Source organism: Apodemus sylvaticus, chromosome 12 (genome assembly GCF_947179515.1).
Source record: "Apodemus sylvaticus chromosome 12, mApoSyl1.1, whole genome shotgun sequence".
NCBI classification, from domain to species: domain Eukaryota; kingdom Metazoa; phylum Chordata; class Mammalia; order Rodentia; family Muridae; genus Apodemus; species Apodemus sylvaticus.
Genome location: NC_067483.1, coordinates 80,665,619 through 80,686,126, shown reverse-complemented (window position 1 = coordinate 80,686,126; position 20,508 = coordinate 80,665,619).

The following is a 20,508-nucleotide window of genomic DNA, read 5'->3' as shown; positions in this document are numbered from 1 at the left end:
GCGTAAACAGAACATTTCCAAATCATGTTCAGTAAAGTTTGCTCTTCATATGACACAGATTAGCAACCCAGAAATGAGTTGGCAATATGGAAATAGAGAGCATTAGGATACACTCTGAGACATTATTTCAAACAGCATTCTCGGTATATGAACTCATGACTTTTAAAACATTTTGGGGAATTTTATCCATATGTGATTTCTTTAACAGACCCATCCTCCATTTCCTCCCCTCTGACTCCTCATATCCCCATCCAACTCCATGTAATCTTTTGAAAAACCTATTGAGTCCCCTTAGTGTGACCAGTATTTGCATGGGTATAGACAGAGGTGCTCACACCAACATGGGCATCCTTTTCCTAAAGGCTAAAGAAACTGACTTTCTTTTCCCCAAACAGCTATAAACGATAGTTCATTGATTGAAGGTGGGGCTTCATGATCTGCTACCCCATCCATGCTGGAATTATGGATGGCTGGATACTGTACAGGCCTCATGTATGCCCCTACAGCTGTTAGGGGATCGTGAATCTCAGTGCCCTGTAATGCTCAGAACACACCATTTCACAGCAGTCGCCTACCATCTCCAGCTCTTCCAACCTTTATGCCACCACTTTAATGATCCCAGAGCCTACAGGGAGAGGGCACAATATATATGCCTATATATGTCCCACTTAGGACTGAGCGCTTTGCACAGTCTATTATTTGCTGCACGCTTACCAAGTGTGGGTCTCAGTGTTAATCACTATCTACAATGAAGAAACATTTCTGGTGAGGGTAAAGAACTTAACAAACCTCTTTGTATAAAGATAACTATTTAGGGGCTGAAAAGTCCCTGGAGGTTCAGAGCACTTGCTGCTCTTTCAGTGGACCTGGGTTCATTTCCAAGTACCCACATGGCATCTTGCAATCCCCTGTTGTTCCAGTTTCAAAAGACAAACTTTCTTCTGGCCACCTTGAACTTCTGTATCCTCATTGCACAGATAAACTCATATGGGCAAATTTATATACATGTAAAATAAATAAACCTTTTGCAAAGGTAATTAGTTAAAGAGACAGTTTAGCATTATGCTCACTTGGCAGAATAATACTAGTAGTTCTCCTTTATGGTCCATGACCTACTTACCTATCATTTCTTGGTCCAGGAATGGGTTTCTGTTGTAGAGCAGTCATAAATCCAACCAGAAAGCAGTTGGTTATTCTCATAATAGTCCCACCACTATTAAAGTAATCTGCATCTCCTGCCAAGCTGGCTTTTACTGTGCCATGCAGGATTGTATCTAAGTAAGACGGGTCATTACCCTTCTTCCCAGCAGTACTGTACATAGTTCATCCTAGCACTACGAAAGCTGGTCAATGGGAACAAAGCTTCCAGGTGACTACCAGCTTGACTTCTCCATGTCCTATTACTCAACTTTGTGTTATCTTTCGCAAAGGGTACTTACAATTAAGTACTGAAGAAGTAACAGGAGCAATTGCAATGCCCTGTCTTACTTGGTCTATGAGGCTCCACTGAACAACAACTTGAAAAGGAAGTAATCCACACTTGATTATGTGCTGTTTGGATGAGAGCCTTCAATATCTGTGAAAAGTATAATTTCCCAATATGTGTTAAGGTTCACTCTGTTTAAACTTATATGTATGCGTTTTAGAAAGCTTCTAGAATAATAGGGTTTCTTGTGACTTTCCCAAGGACTTTAGTATTTCTTATACACCTAGCTTCCCACTCTAATTGGCAGCATGAACCTTGGAGAGTCAGGCTTAAAAATGAGGGAGAGTAAAGTCTCATGTAATAGCCTACTTTATTCAGATCATCAGACAATTTATACTCAGAGGGTTAAAAAGAACCACACAAATAATGTGTTCAATCACAAGGGACAAGTTGTATTTTCCATAGAGGCATATGGATAACAACAGGTCAAATAAACTCATTCCTATCTCTAGACCTTGGAGAAGCATAAAAGTCTATTCTAAAAACAATACATACTGTGGAGGAATGGAGATGATAAGATTCTTGTCTTTTTTACTTGGAGTTTTCTCACATGGTTTCAGAAATCTCACACAGCTTTGTTCATGGACAACAGCATTCCAACTCTCCCTACTTTACCCTGTCCCATTCTCTTCTCTACTTACCTCTTCCTGATCCATTATTTTAGTTCACCAGCTCATAACATTCATATTTGACTATTCAACCTCTCTTGGAATCTCACTACCATCTAGCCATTTTTCAGTTTCTCGAAATCTACTAACATATGCCATGTTAACACACAGTCCAATTTTAGGTTGTTTATTTGTTGTTGCTTTATTTCATTTTATTTTTTACGGAAAGGGCCTAAAGGTATATAAGAGTGGCAGTGAAATCAAATAACACCCAGATCTTGATTTCTGAATATTACGCAAAAGGACACTAGATCTCTTTGTAGGAATGACTTACTAAAACCAGAGTAATAAAAGTACCTGAAGAGGCTTAAACTTTTCTTACTGTGGCATATGCACTCAAATTAGGTAAAAATGAGTCAGAGGAAAGTCTGTGGCAAGCTAAAGCCATTGTCACTGGATAATTCTGTGGTGATTCGAACATCAGTGTGAATAAATGTTAATAATGTCTAATGTTGTTTAAAACAATTAGCATCCCCCATCTAAAATGCAAACCTAAGGAAAGAAATAGTGGACTAGTAATAACCAAGGGAACAAAACAATTGGGTGAAAATTAATAAGAAATATAGTATCAACATATCACACTATAAATTACACTCAAAAATTTACATTGATTTAAAAATGCATATGTTTTATATATATATACATATATATGCATATACATATAATGGTTATACAAAATGGTTCATATTATTAAAAAAATACCCACTAAGAAACTTGGGAGTGAGTGACAGAATGGATTTAACATATTCTTAAGTGAATTGAATAAATACATGTGTGTTCTAGATAATTCTGATGATAGTGATGATGATAGAATTAAAAAAACAGTGCAAAGGTAAAAGAGAGTGCAGAGAGAAAGGACAGCAAAAAAAAAAAAAAAAAACTTCAAATGATCGAGATACCTGGGCAGATGATAATCAAGAGGTTTTGTTCTAGTCTACGTACAATCTTTTTATAAAATTTCAAATTACAACTATATTTTATCCCTCCAAGTATTTAAAAGATAAAAATATAATTGCACAGAAAAAAAATAAATCAGAAAGGCTGAGTTTCCCAGGCCAAATACATCCAATAGAGCTTTATCCTCAGACTTGAGACAGTTCCTAAGAAATAAAATGGAAACCAATGGACTTTTGTGTGTGTTCTTCGATGCCAGGGCCTGGAAGCATATGATATCTGTCTGAGCAGTCAACTCATGCTATGTTAACTAAGTAAGTTTATGACACAGAATGCCTGGCATCTAGATGTTACTAACCAATAAGAAGAGCCACACAAAGTTCAGGGCTCCCATGTTGGCAGCGTTTTACAGGTGTTGTCCCGCGTGGTCCAGAAGATCAAATATTGCCCTGTAAAGACACTGGGAAAGTTCACCTGAAAGCTCATGTGACTTTCTTCTAGACTGCCTGTGAACCAGTTTTAATTGATTTAGTTTAGTATCCTTGTTTTACTATCACCAGTAAGCACGAGTGTATTGGCTTTTCTGTCACCTAGCTTAAGGGCATTCCTAAAACCACAGTCAATGGATTGGCTAGGTGATTTAGTGGATAAATGCATCTGTTGCCACACCTGAGGAACACACCACATGCCATGGCATACATACACACATACAATAAACAGAAAGACAGACAGACAATGACTTTACTGCAATTCCAAAAGCATATTTCTAAAATCTGTCAAAACTCACAGTTCAGTCAGGAAGAAAAACATTAAGATTATTTCTTTGATAAAATTTATTATGAAATTATAGCCGCTTAGACTATGGAAATTTTTTTAAAATGTGAAACTAACTAGTGTAACCATAGTCTAAGCAGCTATAATTTTATAAAATGAACACATGCTCACACACGGACTATCAGAGAAGAGTAGATGTAGAACAGTGGGAAAGAAATTATGCTTCAGGAAAAGGGACTGGGTTAATTAATCACCCATTTAAAATGAATTTGAATATACACCTTGTACCATCTATAATATTAACTCTGGATTCACTTATTTATGAACACATAAAATATTTGCATACTTTGTACCAAATTAAAAGAATAATCTGATATTGAAGTAGGCTAATTTTCTCATACACAGTGAAGAAAGTACAAACTGTAGCACCCAAGAATGTGTTTGGACACACTAAACTGCTGTTTGCTCAATAAAATGCACCATAAAGAAAATAAAAAGGCACAAAATAGGGGAAATACTTGGGATAAATAATAAAGACAGGAATTAAAATACTCAAAACATTGCTAACTTCTGGAAACAATCCTACTGTTGACTTTTTAAAAAGACATTTCCATACACACAGTAAAATCCCATCCCAAGAAATTAAAATATAACATTGAATTTTAAAAGGACTCAAACCATACGGAACCATACACAATATGTTTTGTTTATTTTATCCAAACTACATGTGCTGAACAATGTACTGTTATTTAAGCATGCATACATGTTCAACAATAGCATAAAATGCATACAACGAAAAGGAAGCAGAACGCAGACAGTGATGGCCACCAGAGCACTTCCAGCCTCTGAAAGAAGCAGATAGGGAGAGACAAAATCAACATGAGAGTGCAGCTTTCAAGGTGAGCTGAGTGACAGGCCCCAAAATGGTTATTTTATTGCTATGCTTGGCATTTTACATATTTTGAATGCAGTGCACTGTAAGTACTGTTGTTATGTGGATATTACAAATGGTGTTTCTAAATTAAACAATACCAATGATAGATGCCAGGGCTAGCAGTGGACACACGCACTTGCCAGAAAATCACTGCTGGTAGCCTCTTGCCCAATGAGCCAATGCTTTCTTCATTTTGAAAATCATTTATAAACTTTTGTTTGTCTTTTAATGGAGGACAATAGCTGTATACTAGCTTCATTTTGTTCTCTCTCTCTCTCTCTCTCTCTCTCTCTCTCTCTCTCTCTCTCTCTCTCTCTCTCCCTCCCTCCCATGAGTGTGTGTGTGTGTGTGTGTGTGTGTCCATGAATGATGTCTCAGCAAAGTGTTCACAGGTCACAGAAACTAAAAACATTGGATTTCCCTGCAGTTAGAGTTACAAATGGTCATGAGCCTCCTGGCACAGGTGCTGGAAAATGAACTAAAGTCCTCTAAACTCTTAACTACCAAGTCTCCAGTATTTCATTTATCTTTGATTGTACTAAAATAAGAGCAAACACCAGTATTTTTTGTATTTGCTTATAATTTCCCACTTTTAAAAGTCACTACAAATTTGGTGGATAACGAAAACTATGAAAGGCAAATGAATAAAATTGAGCACAGATGCATTTTTCAAATTTAATATTAATTAAGACCTTTATTTATTTATTTATTTATTTACTTGCTTGCTTGCTTGATTATTTATTTGCTTAAATATATAAGTGTTAACCAGAGGAGAAGAAACATGATCTGATATAGAGACATGTGCTAGAGAAAACTCAGAGTAAACTTATCTTCAGGTAAATAAAGGACTTGGGCTTGGGGCAGGGAAATCAGGGTGATGGGCATCCCAAATTATGCTCACGAGGCCCAATTTGTTTAGAGAGGTGTCTGCTGGTAGGGAGTATGATGTTTGACTGAGTTTGTTTAGCTACTCTACTTTTCTGACCTTCCACAGAAAATTGTGTTATCTTATCATTTTTATCTCTGCTTTTGATTCCCATAGGATAATAGATAGATGATAGATAGATAGATAGATAGATAGATAGATAGACGATAGAGATAGATGATAGATAGATAGATGATAGAGATAGATAGATAGATAGATAGAGATAGATAGATAGATAGATAGATAGATAGATAGATAGATAGATAGATAGATAGATAGATAGATGTAAAACAATCAGATTACCTATTTAGACATGCAAAAAGACAAACCATCTTTCCATGAAGAACATGGCTCTTGTCTATGTGAAAATTTCTGTTTCCTAGATCTAAGACTCTCATCTAGAGCTCACTTGGTTTCTGTAACCATGGTTTTCCAAGGCTCCATATGTAAATGTAAAAATAGGATACTTACTTAAATAAAATAAAACCTGACAAATAAGTCACATTTGCATCTTGCAGAGAAAGCTCAAAATTTGCAAACCACAATTCTATGGAGTCTGGTGAATACACTCTTCACATAATGAGGTCCCTTGGTACAGGGTGTCTGACTTTCCCTGCACCAAGGTGACTCTCTAGGTGCTCAAGGAAGACTACCCAGAATGCCTGGAAGTTGCTCCTTGGAGAACCTGTCTTGGGCACCAAAATCTCTTCACTCAGATGGAAAACTCTGGTGTGGAAGACCCAAAGAGTTTATACCTTTCAAGGCCTTTCATCCTGAGACTAACCGTATGGACCAACCACACTTAGACACCTTCTTTCATGTTGTCCTGAGACTAACCGTATGCACCAACCACACTCAGACACCTTCTTTCATGTTGTCAACTTATGAATATTTATGATCCATGACCACATCTTCAGCTTCTGCCTTTATTATTCTATTGAGACACAGATTCACAGGGAGAGATATAAGTGAAATTTGGAGAAAGACATCAGTGGTTAAGATATGGCCATAGGAGAAATAAATTTCACACATAGGTTTTCTTGTAAAAGGTTGAAATTATACAAAGTGGAGAAGGATGGCAGTATCTGTAGATATTTGTTTTTCATTCTTTACACTCTATGTATTACCTTAAAATCTTCCCATTGAAAGAAGTGCTAAACTTGGACTCTGGGTAGAGTCTGCAGCAGCTCCTGCTGGTTTGCAAAGTTGACCTGCAGTTTGTTCTTCAGACTAGACTCCTTATTCATCTTCCCTTTACTGGTGACAGATCTGAGACCCCTGGCCGCCAGCATGGAGTATGGAGGGGGCCTACAGTGTTGTTCCTGTTGTGTTCTGCTCCAGGCCTAGAGTTCCATCCATTGTATATCAGATGCAGACTGGGAGAATCTCTGTCCTTTGTGTGAATGTTGCTGCCTTCCTAAATGGAAATAGTTTTCACTTTTCCACCTGGGATTATATTTCCCATTGAGCAGTCAATGTAGACCAGAACGTGGAAGCAGAGATATAATAATCTCAGATAATTCACAGAGTCTATGCCAGCCAGACCAACTGAAACTTAGGTGACTAGACTCCTGAGAAGCAACTGAGGCCAGTGGCCTGCTTGAGAAAGCTTCATGTTTTGGGTGAGGGTGTTAGAAATCATTGTTGTCAACAAAAAGTGAGAGGTCCAGTCTGAGTGCTGGAGGGTCCTATGAGGTGGCCATGTTCTCTCCACAGATGTGTTCAGGCCATCACCACCCTTCCCCCAACACTGGACCCCCAACCCCACAGCAGTTCTTTAGCATTCTGAAGAGGGAAAGAATGAAGGATCCCAAGAAATTGGAGTAAAGGTGCTGTGCCTGCAGGTGGGGCTAACTTAACCCCTCATATTTATAATCTTAATTTATAGTGATCATCTGGAGCAGATGCCTCTTGTACTGTTATGTACATAGTCTGCATCAGAGAGTTGTAAATAAGTTCTTCTGTGTATAATAAAGCAAGCTTCTTTTTGATCTTCCAAAATAAATAAAATCTCCCCATTCTGTTAATTGCAGTAAATCATGACCCTCTGAGATTAAGAATTAATCTTACTTAATAAACAATGTGACTCTGCTACTTGTCAACTATGATTCTTCTATATTCATGTCTTTCAGCAATTCTAGTCCCAGAGAGACATAGTTATAAAGGTGCACAAAGTATATTTGCTATGACTCGCTATGCTATACACATCAGGGTCAAGCAACTTTCCCTATCAAGAAATGGTCTGAGAAAAAGGTATATTCTTTTGTTTTAGGATAGAATGTTCTATATATATCTGTTAAATCTAATTGGTCCAAAGCTTCAATTAGTTTCATTGTGTCCCTGTTTAGTTTCTGTTTTCCTGATCGGTCCATTGAGGAAAGTGCAGTGTTGAAGTCACCCACAATTATTGTGTTAGGTGCAATGTGTGCTTTGAGTTTTAATAAAGTTTCTTTTACGAAAGAGGGTGCCCTTGCATTTGGAGCATAGATGTTCAGGATTGAGAGTTCTTCTTGTTGTATTTTTCCTTTGACCAGCAAGAAGTGTCCCTCAGAGTTTCTTTTGATGACTTTGGGTTGAAAGTCAATTTTATCTGATATTAAAATGGCTACTCCAGCTTGTTTCCTGAGACCATTTGCTTGTAAAATTGTCTTCCAGCCTTTTACTCTAAGGTAGTGTTTGTCTTTGACCCTGAGGTGTGTTTCCTGTAAGCAGCAAAATGTAGGGTCCTGTTTACGTATCCAGTCAGTTAGTCTGTGTCTTTTTATTGGGGCATTAAGTCCATTGATGTTAAGAGATATTAAGGAATAGTGATTGTTACTTCCTATCATTTTTGACGTTATTTTTTAAATTTGATTGCTTAACTTCTTTTGGGTTTGATGAAAGGTTACTATCTTGCTTTTTTCAGGGTGAAGTTTCCCTCCTTGTATTGGTGTTGTCCTCCTATTATCCTTTGTAGGGCTGGGTTTGTGGATAGATATTGGGTAAACTTGGTTTTGTCATGAAATATCTTAGTTTCTCCATCTATGGTGATTGAGAGTTTTGCTGAATATAGTAGTTTTGGTTGGCATTTGTGTTCTCTTAGAGTCTGCATGAGATCTGCCCAGGACCTTCTAGCCTTCATAGTCTCAGGAGAGAAGTCTGCTGTGATTCTGATAGGTCTTCCTTTATATGTTACTTGGCCTTTTTCTCTTACTGCCTTTAATATTCTTTCTTTGTTTAGAACATTTGGTGTTTTATTATGTGACGGGAAGTATTTCTGTTCTGGTCCAGAAGTTAGACTCCAGAAAACCGAACAACCCTATTAAAAATGGGGTACAGAGTTAAACAAGGAATTCTCACCTGAAGAAATTCGGATGGCGGAGAAGCATCTTAAAAAAATGCTCAACTTCATTAATCATTAGGGAAATGAAAATCAAAACAACCCTAAGATTTCATCTTACACCAGTCAGAATGGCTAAGATTAAAAATTCAGGAGACAGCAGGTGTTGGAGAGGGTGTGGAGAAAGAGGAACACTCCTCCACTGCTGGTGGGGTTGCAAATTGGTACAACCACTCTGGAAATCAGTCTGGCGGTTCCTCCGAAAACTGGGCACCTCACTTCCAGAAGATCCTGCTATGCCACTCCTGGGCATATACCCAGAGGATTCCCCACCATGTAATAAGGATACATGCTCTACTATGTTCATAGCAGCCCTATTTATAATTGCCAGATGCTGGAAAGAACCCAGGTATCCCTCAACAGAAGAGTGGATGCAAAAAATGTGGTATATCTACACAATGGAGTACTATTCAGCCATTAGAAACAATGAATTCATGAAATTCTTAGGCAAATGGATGGAGCTAGAGAACATCATACTCAGTGAGGTAACCCAGACTCGAAAGGTGAATCATGGTATGCACTCACTAATAAGTGGTTATTAACCTAGAAAACTGGAATACCCAAAACATAATCCACACATCAAATGAGGTACAAGAAGAAAGGAGGAGTGGCCCCTGGTTCTGGAAAGACTCAGTGAAACAGTATTTGGCAAAACCAGAATGGGGAAGTGGGAAGGGGTGGGTGGGAGGACAGGGGAAGAGAAGGGGACTTATGGGACTTTCGGGGAGTGGGGGGCTAGAAAAGGGGAAATCATTTGAAATGTAAATAAATTATATCGAATAAAAAAAAAAAAGAAATGGTCTGTGGTGTCCAACATAGCATTTACTTTGTTTGTGTCCTCATCTATTCCCTTTTGTGTAGGGTTCTGAGGAGCTGAAGCCCAGCTGTGCATTGATTTCTTTCTTGTTTTTATCTTTTTTGCAGTTTTACTTCATGAAAAAGTGGCTTATTCATGAAAAAAATGATAAATTAAACATTTTAAAGGCAATAATGGAGAGTACCTGTAAAATTTACCCAATAGTAAATCATTTTATAGTGTTGCCCATTTGCTTTAATTCCAGAAAAAATGTTCTTTTGGGAAAAAAAAAACTATTCTTCTATTGCTGTCTTTTTTGAGAACTAACCTCTCATAATTATATTGGTTATTAATAGAGACAGTTAAGGCTACTAGAGAAGATGTTCTATCAATATATTTACCAATTGCATGTTGATAATGAGGTATTTCTGGCTAATGCTCCAAAGACATATCTTCAATGTTAAAATGTAACTCAATTGTGTATTTGCTTGTTGCTGCTGTGGCATAGACACTAGGGAACATGAAACAGAGATTAAAGCACCATGCATTCTGTTCCTTGAAGAAAATGTCACCATTGTCCTCTGACTTTCTGCTTCCTAGTGGGCAATTTCTGTGTTGAATGTGTAATGATTCTTCAAGTAAATGTTCATGTTCTGCATTGTACTGGTCACACAGTAGTTACAAAGAGTGAGAACACTTGGTCCCTGTCTAGTTGTGATGGGGACAGTTGCAAGATGCCATTTTATATAATGGCAGGAGCAAACAAAAAGAACCAAAAGATCTGAGTATGAGTCTCAGTTTAATCCTGTGGCATCTATGTGTCTGTGTGCAATTCTCTAAACAAAACTGAGAGGATGATATCAAATCCCTCATCTCAAAAGAATCATCAATCTCATCCTTATACTTCATGAGATGGCAATGAAATAAAATATCTTTCATGATTTCAAAGGTACGTAAGATGATATACCATAAATTAAAACAGTAAAATATTTTCACTACTCACATAAGCAAGGGCTTATAAGTGGAAGTGTGCAGGAAAATGTTTTACAAAGAACATGACTTGCTTAGTTTTGAAAAAATGAGTGCTATCTAGGGAAAAGAACAAGGAGCAGCTTTGATAGGAGGATCAGAGGCAAAGGCATAGGATGAAAAAGTAGTCTGTAAGTGACAGCAGCCATAAAGTTGAGCTCCACCCAACTTTAGGTGCTCGAGAATGAGTATGTAGCTACAGTCTCCAGAACTGTACATGAAACTGTGCATTCAATGTCTTAAAAAATACAACTTACGTTATATTTATCAATATAAATGTTTTATATGTCAACAGTGCTATGATGTTATCATTACTACATCCCTATAAGGGATGTGGAAACTTGTCTTAAAGATGTTTAGTCCTTGTTCACGATAAGACAACACCTGACAGAGGAGTGAAATGATTTATACAACATTCATCTCCGAAAGCCATGCAGTTTCTTCATACTGAGAACACTGGACCAGTCCTCCAGGCTCTACTCCTCAAAGAAATAGATGGGTATTGGAAAATGAATAAAAAGAAAGCAATGGTAGATCAATCCCCAAATTCCCCAGTCTGTCAATATCACCATTTTGGTATTAATAATATATTTTCTTTCGTAGATATCATTCAGGATATAATGATGAAACAGAATGACACTTTGGTGAGTGAGTTCACTTTCTAGGGTTTCTCTAACTTCCGTGAGTATCAGCTCACACTCTTTGTTGTGTTTCTAGTGCTGTATCTATGCATTAGCTTGGCAGGTAATGTCATAATTGCAACCCTCATCAGCCTTCATTGTCACCTTCACACCCCCATGTGTTTCTTCCTCAGCATGCTGCCAGCTTTAGAGTCTGTGAACACACCTGTCATTGTGCCAAGAATGCTCTTCAACCTCACTACCTTCAATCAGCCCATTTCCTTGGCAGGCTATGCCACTTAGATGTGCTTCTTCTGTCACTTTGGCTATCAACAAGTCCTTCTTGCTCACAGCCATATGGTATGACCACTATGTGGATATTTGCAACCCTTTGAGGTACTCAGTCATCATGAATAAGGTGTGCCTCCTGCTGGTATGGGGAGCTTGTGCCATTGCTCTAGTTGTAGCAATGACACAAGTGCCAGCTGTACTCAGGCTGCCCTTCTGTACCACCAAAGTGACTCACGTGTGTGACATCTGGCCTGTGATGAAGCTCTCCTGCACCAATAGCACTCTCAGTGAAATCCTGACTTTGATCATCATCATGTTGCTGCTCTTGATCTCTATGAGCTTGATTTTTATCTTCTACATCCTCATCATCTCCACCATCCTCAAGATTGCCTCTGCTGAGGGCAAGGCCTTGCAGTCTGTGCTTCTCATATCACAGTGGTCATTATCCATGATGGATCTGCTTCCATTGCCTACCTCAAACCCAAGTCAAAGAGCACCAGGGATGAGGACCAACTGATCTCCGTGATCTACACTGTCATCACATTCCTCCTGAGCCCTGTGGTATACACCATAAGGAACATAGAAGTCAAGGATGCTGTGCGAAAAGCAATGGGCAAGAAACTTTCCTTATGGTTTGGGACCATTTCAATCAGGGTCATTTAAGATCTCTAGGAATTCTCAAGGAAGACATGAAATCATTTTCACATTCATGATCCTATTAGGAAGGGATTGGGTAACAGGAGGTGAGAACAAGGGCTCTACAAACTCAGCCACTTGAGGAAAGGAGACAAAACAAGCACTTGTCTCACAGAGCAGTGATAAAGTACTCAGTGATATTAGGAAGTACATTAGCCAGCTGGAAAGCCTGCTAAAGAAAGCAGAAAAGCAGACAGAATTAATTAGGGGAAGCTGCTATAAGGCAGGGATAAAGAGTTTGTGTTTTGGGGATTTTTTGTTTTGTTTTGTTTTGTATATTCTGCAATACTTCGGGGGGAGACATAGGTTACCCTTTATCCATGTAGAACATCTAAGTGTAGTACACAACTGTCCTTTATAGATAATTTACAGCCTTTTCCTTCTAGACAGTACAAATAAAATGATACCAGAGATGAGTATTTTTAAAAGTGAGCAGCCCTTGACGTGTGGATCTTTTTCACAGAAGTTCCAAGTTACAGAATTTGGAACTTGATGTTTTCCGGGTCATGGCAGAGAAATGTCTTTAAAAAAATCATTAGAAACCTTTGGTGCCCTAGTTAAAGAAGTAGTAACAATACTCATATAATCCCTTATTTTGTGAAAATAATTCATATATGATGGTGGCATAATTGAGCGTATGACTTTGAAATAAACACACTCAAACTGCTTTTGGAACACTTCACAGAATGAATGAAATTTTCCTAACATGAGTAAAGGAAGAAATATAGAGCAAAAATTCGTGAATAGCAACAACTCTCCTTTTAAGAACTATTTAATAATGCCCTAAAAATATCACTCCCTTGACCTCTATCCTTGAAACTCAGACATTCATCCATGACCATATAATCAGTGTAAACATTTTCCATGTTGTCTATATGAACGGTAATATTACCAGCAAATTATTTTTTTTACCTATACACAATCATAGTTGGAGGGATGTTCTACACAGTGGTTAATGTTTTATTTGTATCAGCTGGTGTGTTTTTCAAACACCATATACATTCTTCTTTAATCTAAACAACTAGAGCTTTATTTAACTATTTTAATTTCTCAAATAACCCATAAAGTTCTGTCTCAGAGCTGTACTTTTGGGGTATTCATGGTAAAATTAAATAGAAACTAAAATGAATTTATTCCGTATCTGCTAATTGATGACTTTTGCATGTACTCAGTAAATAAAAATTAATTAAATTAACTTCCTGAACTCTCTCAACACTGTCAGTCACAGAGAACCTATATCTGTGAACTACACTTAGAATGCTAGGTAAAAGTTTTTAGAAATCAAGATAATAAGTTGACAGAACATGAAAATATATGTGATTACACACACACACATATATACATGTATGTTGTCATATATAACATGTGTGAATGAATGTTTTAAATTTCTTGATGCACATCTGTAAAATTTATATCTAAAAATTCTTGTCAAATTCATGAAAGAATAAAGATAAAAATTCTTTGGAAGTGACAAACCTGGGGTAAATATTCTTTATTCCTATTACAGTGAAAATATAGCTTTATTCTCTACAAACTGAATATTTTTTATGTGCAAAACGAGTTACCAATAGTGCTCTGGTTTCCCATGGAGTCTAGTACAAATGCACTAAAATAAACACAGTAAGAATTGCTATGAAAGCCATAGGAAGTAGTAAGAAATACCATGTACCACTGTCATTACTGTAACTGTTACTACCAAACATCATCCACACATTCTTACCTCTTCAAATGTTCCTAACTGCTTATTCTCAGATTCTTTCCATATACTTTTAAGTCCTTATTATTAATATTATTCAAACTTTGTCTATATGTCACACATCTTTTTTCTTTATGAAAGAATATTCCCAAACCTTTCATCTCTATCTTTTGGTGGCAATTCTAGTAGGTGATGCCTATATTCTTCTACATATCAATCACTTTTCCTAAGCCTAGAGCAATGAATTCCAAACTGCTTATAAAGACTTTAATATGAACTGTATGCTGTATTTTGACCTACTGATATGTGTACAACCTCTGGCCATTTACATACTCACACACACACATGCACACATACACACACACACACATTTACAAATAAAGGCACATTCACAAAACAGTACTTAGCCTTCTCTCATGCAGTTCAGTCTGTATTTCTCCGTTAAGTCTATTCTGTTCTCTTCTATTGTATCTTATTTAAATAACATTAATTCGTAAAGCTGCATCTACCACATTTTGACTAAATATTCAGAAAAAACAGTCTATTTTTAACTGAAGTCAGTGCCAAAACCCAAAATTGGTAGAGTATATTTCCAGAATACTGAAATAAAATTAAAATCTTATTTTTACAAAAACATGAATTTTATCTTTAAACATTTAGTAACCATACTTAAACACATTTTATTTTGGATAAGAGACATTTAGTCACCTCTGTCAGCTTGTAAGTTGATCTAAAAGTCATTAAAACACATGTTTATGATATGAGGGAAATGCAAATATTTTTACTAAGGAACTGAGATTGCTGAGGCAACAAAGTATCTTAGGAGAAATTACTCATTCTTAGCATTCTATTTATATATTAATAGTTTTTTATTGAAATGATTCATGGAAGATACTGTTTTATATACTGTAGAAATTAAACTAAAACCATACTACAAATTCATCTAGAAAAGCTGTGAAGGCTCATCACTTTATTGAAATTAAGAACCTAAAATTTAACCAGGATTTCAAAGTCTCTCTCTCTCTCTCTCTCTCTCTCTCTCTCTCTCTCTCTCTGTCTCTCTCTCTCTGTCTCTGTCTCTGTCTCTCTCTCTCTCTCTCTCTCTCTCTCTGTGTGTGTGTGTGTGTGTGTGTGTGTTTTAATATAGTGGGGGTATGTGTATGTGCATGCAAGCCAGAGAACACTGTTGTAAAATGGGGTCTCTTCCACTCTCAGTTAGAGACCCTGTATCAAGAGAAATAAGGTAGAGAACAATTGATGAAAGCATCTAACATCAATCTTTGGTTCCCAGATGTACACACACACACACACACACACACACACATACACTCACATACAATAAAGATTCAGGGGGAAACAGAGGCACAAGCCACAGAAAAGTTGAGCTAAAAAGTATTAATCTCTAAGTTTCAATATGAGCACTTATTAAAATCTCATGCAGAAAAAGCTATATATCTTTGCGATTAGAAGTCAATATGTTGAGATGAGCACAAGCTTTAGGATTTGTGTTGAAGTTACAGGTAGATATAATTCAGATTAAACACAGGTGAACCATTCTTATTATTTGCTTCTTTTCCCAAAAACCCAACTAAAGTTGAGATAAAAATTAAAACATACTGACAATAAAGAGTGGAATAGCGGGCGGCGGCGGTAGCAGTGACTGCTCCAGCTGAAGGGCCATCAGCGGTGGAACCAAGGCGACACAGGGTCCAGTTAGGCCCTGCGCCCACGACCACTGACCTTCGCTGACCAGCCGGGCGGCAAGCAGCTGCGGTTCTGCGGAGCCTTTCGCTGCACGGAAGCCACTTCAGAACTCGGCTTCCCGCCAGTCAGGAGAGACTCACCTCCATCTTGATCCCGGGCTCCAGAGATCGGTCAGACTGAGGTACACAAACATAATCCTAGGCCCAACACCGCAGGGGTCTGAGCCAGACGGGCGTTGGCCTGCACCCAGGCCCTGGGCTGTTCGAGTGGCCATCGGGGCGCCAACCCAGCCAGGAGTTTTTTTTGCCCCGGCCGGCGCACGCGCCGCCATTTTGCCTACAGGAGCCAGAGTGCTCAGGAGGGCAGAGACTGCTAACAAGCGTAGCCTGAGGCTAACAAAACGGGGGTCTAGGACCCAAAAGGCACAGGACTGACCCCAAGAACTGGGCGGCTTGGTGGGCCATCTGTGTGTCAACCCGCCCAGGAGGTTATTAGCACAACAGACTCTCCCGGTGCTTTCGGGGAGCGCGTACGCGCACGCCCGCCATCCGGGTCACCTGGCGGACCCAAATAACAGACATAGCCCTAGGGGAACTTTGCTCGGACCTTGGCCTCCCAGGCATTTGCCTGGACTCAGGGCCCGGGCGACAAGGCTAACCTAGTGTGCGCCAGCCCGGTTGGGGAAATCGGCTGCCCAGCGGAGTGAGCGGAGCACAGGGGAGGTCACAGCAACATTCACCTTCGGAGCTCCCTGGGGGTGCACACGGGTTCCACCTGGTCCACAGACACAATCTGGGGCAAGGCCTCAGGCAGAAGCCCCCAGCTCAACTCTCTCCGCTTCAGATCAGCCTGGGTGGCCGCCACATCTCCAGGTCCCTCAAGAGGCTAGTGGGGGCTTCCGGGCGGCCAGCTGGGAGAAGTCGGTGTGCTCCAATAAATCCTGCGGGCCCCAGAGGGAGCCGTCAGGTGCCTGCTTTGGGATCTGAACAGCCTGGACAACAGCACCCTGTCTACAGGCAGTGCAGAGTGTAAGCTGTGCACCAGAGGCCAACGGGGAAGGGGTAGCTTGCACTGGTGAGTCCAGCACTGACAAGACCAAGTAACACCAGTGAGAGCTAGATGGCAAAAGGCAAACGCAGGAACTTCACTAACAGAAATCAAGGCAATATGGCAACATCTGAACCCAATTTTCCTCTACCAGCGTGTCCTGGATACCCCATCACACCAGTAAAACAAGATTTGGATTTAAAATCACTGGTCATGATGCTGGTACAGGAACACATGAAGGACATACTTAAAGAAATTCAGGAGAAAATGGATCAAAAGTTAGAAGCCCTTGCAAGGGAAACACAAAAATCATTGAAAGAAATCCAGGAGAATACAAAAGCCAACAATGAGGAAACACAAAAAAAACTTAAAGAAATACAGAAGAACTTTGGTCAACAGGCTGAGGTCATAAAAGAGGAAACACAAAAATCTCTTAAAGAATTACAGGAAAGCACAAACAAGCAAGTAAAGGAGCTAAGCAAAACTATCCAGGATCTAAAATCAGAAGTAGAAACAACTAAGAAAACTCAAAGGGAGACAACTTTGGAGATAGAAAGCCTTGGGAAGAAATCAGGGGACAGAGATGCAAATATCAACAACAGAATACAAGAGATAGAAGAAAGAATCTCAGATGCTGAAGATTCCATAGAAACCATGGACTCAACAGTTAAAGAAAATGCAAAATGCAAAAAGCTTGTAACCCAAAATATCCAGGAAATCCAGGACACAATGAGAAGACCAAACCTAAGGATTATAGGCATAGATGAGAGTGAAGATTTACAACTTAAAGGGCCAGCAAATATCTTCAATAAAATTATGGAAGAAAACTTCCCTAACCTAAAGAGAGAGATGCCCATGAATATACAAGAAGCCTACAGAACTCCAAACAGACTGGACCAGAACAGAAATACTTCCCGTCACATAATAATCAAAACACCAAATGTTCTAAACAAAGAAAGAATATTAAAGGCAGTAAGAGAAAAAGGCCAAGTAACATATAAAGGAAGACCTATCAGAATCACAGCAGACTTTTCACCTGAGACTATGAAGGCTAGAAGGTCCTGGGCAGATCTCATGCAGACTCTAAGAGAACACAAATGCCAACCAAAACTACTATATCCAGCAAAACTCTCAATCACCATAGATGGAGAAACTAAGATATTTCACGACAAAACCAAGTTCACCCAATATCTATCCACAAACCCAGCCCTAAAAAGGATAATAGGAGGACAACACCAATACAAGGAGGGAAACTTCACCCTGGAAAAAGCAAGATAGTAACCTTTCATCAAACCCAAAAGAAGTTAAGCAATCAAATTTAAAAAATAACGTCAAAAATGATAGGAAGTAACAATCACTATTCCTTAATATCTCTTAACATCAATGGACTCAATGCCCCAATAAAAAGACACAGACTAACTGACTGGATACGTAAACAGGACCCTACATTTTGCTGCTTACAGGAAACACACCTCAGGGTCAAAGACAAACACTACCTTAGAGTAAAAGGCTGGAAGACAATTTTACAAGCAAATGGTCTCAGGAAACAAGCTGGAGTAGCCATTTTAATATCAGATAAAATTGACTTTCAACCCAAAGTCATCAAAAGAGACTCTGAGGGACACTTCTTGCTGGTCAAAGGAAAAATACAACAAGAAGAACTCTCAATCCTGAACATCTATGCTCCAAATGCAAGGGCACCCTCTTTCATAAAAGAAACTATTAAAACTCAAAGCACACATTGCACCTAACACAATAATTGTGCGTGACTTCAACACTGCACTTTCCTCAATGGACCGATCAGGAAAACAGAAACTAAACAAGGACACAATGAAACTAATTGAAGCTTTGGACCAATTAGATTTAACTGATATATATAGAACATTCTATCCTAAAACAAAAGAATATACCTTTTTTTCAGCACCTCATGGTACCTTCTCCAAAATCGACCATATAATTGGTCACAAGACAGACCTCAACAAATATAAGAAGATAGAACTAATCCCATGCCTCCTATCTGATCACTATGGAATAAAAGTGGTCTTCAATAGCAACAGAAACAACAGAAAACCCACATACACGTGGAAATTGAACAATACTCTACTCAATGACACATTGGTCAAGGAAGAAATAAAGAAAGAAATTAAAGACTTTTTAGAACACAATGAAAATGAAAACACAACATACCCAAATCTATGGGACACAATGAAAGCAGTGCTAAGAGGAAAACTCATAGCCCTGAGTGCCTCCAAAAAGAAAATGGAGAGAGCATACATTACCAACTTAATGACACACCTGAAAGCCCTAGAACAAAAAGAAGCTATTTCACCCAGGAGGAGTAGAAGGCAGGAAATCATCAAACTCAGGGCCGAAATCAATCAAGTAGAAACAAAGAGAACCATACAAAAAATCAACAAAACCAGGAGCTGGTTCTTTGAGAAAATCAACAAGATAGATAAACCCTTAGCCAGACTGACCAAAGGGCACAGAGAAAGTATCCAAATTAACAAACTTAGAAATGAAAAGGGAGACATAACAACGGAAACTGAGGAAATCCAAAAAATCATCAGATCCTACTACAAGAGCCTGTACTCAACACAACTGGAGAATCTGGAGGAAATGGACAATTTCCTTGACAGATACCAAATACCAAAATTAAATCAGGACCAACTAGACCATCTAAACAGTCCCATAAAGCCTAAAGAAATAGAAGGAGTCATAGAAAGTCTTCCAACCAAAAAAAGCACAGGACCAGATGGTTTCAGTGCAGAATTCTACCAGACCTTCAAAGAAGAGTTAACACCAATACTCTTCAAACTATTCCACAAAATAGAAACAGAAGGAACACTACCCAACACTACTTCCTTCTACGAAGCCACAATTACGCTGATACCAAAGCCACACAAAGATCCAACAAAGAAAGAGAACTTCAGACCAATTTCCCTTATGAACATCGATGCAAAAATACTCAATAAAATTCTTGCCAACCGAATCCAAGAACACATCAAAACGATCATCCACCATGATCAAGTAGGCTTTATCCCGGGAATGCAGGGTTGGTTCAATATACGGAAATCCATCAATACAATCCACTACATAAACAAACTCAAAGAACAAAACCACATGGTCATTTCATTGGATGCTGAAAAAGCATTTGACAAAATTCAGCATCCTTTCATGCTTAAAGTCTTGGAGAGAACAGGAATTCAAGGCCCATACCTAAACATAGTAAAAGCAATATACAGCAAACCGGTAGCCAGCATCAAACTAAACGGAGAGAAACTTGAAGCAATCCCACTGAAATCAGGGACCAGACAAGGCTGCCCCCTTTCTCCTTATCTTTTCAATATTGTACTTGAGGTACTAGCTCGGGCAATTCGACAACATAAGGAGGTCAAAGGGATACAAATTGGAAAGGAGGAAGTCAAACTATCATTATTTGCAGACGACATGATCGTCTACCTAAGTGACCCAAAGAACTCCACTAGAGAGCTCCTACAGCTGATAAACAACTTCAGCAAAGTGGCAGGTTACAAAATCAACTCAAGCAAATCAGTGGCCTTCCTATA